General features: G+C 35.6%; 1 protein-coding gene across 1 annotated transcript in view; it reads left to right on the forward strand.

Moving 5' to 3' along the window:
- Positions 1-538: 538 nt before the first annotated feature.
- The window catches only part of LOC106768432 (bifunctional aspartate aminotransferase and glutamate/aspartate-prephenate aminotransferase-like), a 3,745-nt gene continuing 2,325 nt past the window's right edge, over positions 539-1,958 (forward strand). Inside the window, exon 1 of the mRNA XM_022778656.1 lies at positions 539-686. The gene's annotated coding sequence lies outside the window, so the exon portion shown is untranslated. The remainder of the gene's footprint in view (positions 687-1,958) is intronic.

Genomic DNA, 1,958 nt, shown 5'->3' on the forward strand with positions numbered 1-1,958 from the left:
GCCGTTGTTAGACGTCGGTTAGTGCCTGGTCCGACGTCTATAAGAACATAAACGTCGGTTAATGTCATTTTGAATCTCAATAGATATTCATGTTGACGTCAGTTTAAGCAAAGGTGGACGTCTATATAGAGTAATTAGACGTCGGTGTGAGTATAAGCAGACGTCTATATAGATGTCGGTGATATCGTTACCTGACGTTTATATGGACGTCGGTTCTGAGGAATTGCGACGTCCCATAGACGTCACCCGTATAGACGTCGGATGTGAAAGTGACGTTAAAAGCCCAAATTTACCGATGTTAAATAGCGTTTCTGCATTAGTGCTAAGAGCAAACAACATTCATTTGACACGCAGTGGGACCCATTTGTGGTGAATGTTAGAAAGGGTATATTTGTCATTTGAGTCTTTGGACTGTTGTGGTGGTTTGTGAGAGAATAGATGAAACGATGCGTATATTGCATTAGGATTCTGTTTCTAATTTGAACTTTTGAAAGGTCAACCATTTCATTTTGGAAGAGGCCATTTTCGCCCTAGGGTTAGAGTTGAGAGAGAACACGAGAAAGAAAAAAAAAGGAAAACTCCTTGGCTGCCACCGGAGGCTGGACGTGATCGGAAAAGTTCATACCGACGAAGTTGAAGTCAAAGGCGAAGTTCATACCAGACGTGATCGGTGTGGAGCGCGGAAGGTTTGTCCCCTTTCTATTTTCTCCCCTTTGTACTGTTTGAAGAATATAAAGTATGAGCTTCTTCTTCCTTTCTTTTTTCTCATCATTTGTCTATCTTTCCTTTTATTTTGGTTTATTTTCGAAAACACTAAACTAAAGGGAGTAAAGTCGTGAGAGAGAGTTGCGGTAGGTGTGATACCCCAAAATATTATAATAGATATTTCTCTTCTTTGCATTACTTATAGTAAACATTTCTTGTTGTATGATAGTGGTCCGATGTTCAAGTGTTAAGTGTATGAGTCTAGTAATTTTTTTCTGTAAGAATGTCATAATATGTACGAGTAATTTTTTTTTAAAAGTCAGAATATGTATCCAATACAGTATGAAATTAACTGTCTATGATTTTATTACAGCACATATAATACTTGTTTTTGGTCAAGGAAAACTGTAACCTCCTTTTAATTTTCTTTCTTTATGTGTTTTGTATTCTTTTCCCCACTCATTTTCATTGGTTTCTCCTTTCCACGGTAGCATTCTTGACTGATTGAGGCTGGACACCGAATTTATCTTCATGTAACTAATGGGAGAAAACATACAAGACTTGAAATGAAGGCTATGGAGACTTTAAACTGAAATTAAGGAAGATTAGGCTCCTTGATTTAGGAAGCTTGTGTGTGTGTGTGATAGATAAAATTCTCGATTTTCACTCTGAGGTGATATAATGAGATTAAAGTTCTCTAAAAATGCCATAAGGCCGTGTATGTTCTGATGTAGTGGTCCTACATTCACTTGTTAATTATTTAATTCACAAGGAACCATGTAGTTAATGTCCTACTTACATATAATGGATTCATATCTTCCTCTATTTAAATAGCACATTGCTAGTCTTGGAAGAGCAACCAAGTGGCTTGATTCTTTATTGACAAGAAACTAGTGTCTGTATTTAGGGGTGGGCAAATCGAACTGAACTGTACTGCACTGCTAAAAACTGAACTGAACTGTAAAACAGTTTAGACAAATTGAATTGAACTGTAAAACAGTTCAGACAAACTGAATTGAACTGTTTTTGTTTTATCAAACTGAACTGAACTATACTGAATTGTACTAAATTACAGTACGAACTGAACTGAACTATTAACTGAATTGTAAACTACACTAATTGAACTATTAACTGAACTGTAAACTGCACTAACTAAACTAAACTATTAACTGAATTGTAAATTACACTAACTGAACTATTAACTAAATTGTAAACTACACTAATTTTAACTAAACTACAATATAAACTGAACT

The sequence above is a fragment of the Vigna radiata genome, chromosome 1 (assembly GCF_000741045.1).
Source record: "Vigna radiata var. radiata cultivar VC1973A chromosome 1, Vradiata_ver6, whole genome shotgun sequence".
NCBI classification, from domain to species: Eukaryota; Viridiplantae; Streptophyta; class Magnoliopsida; order Fabales; family Fabaceae; genus Vigna; species Vigna radiata.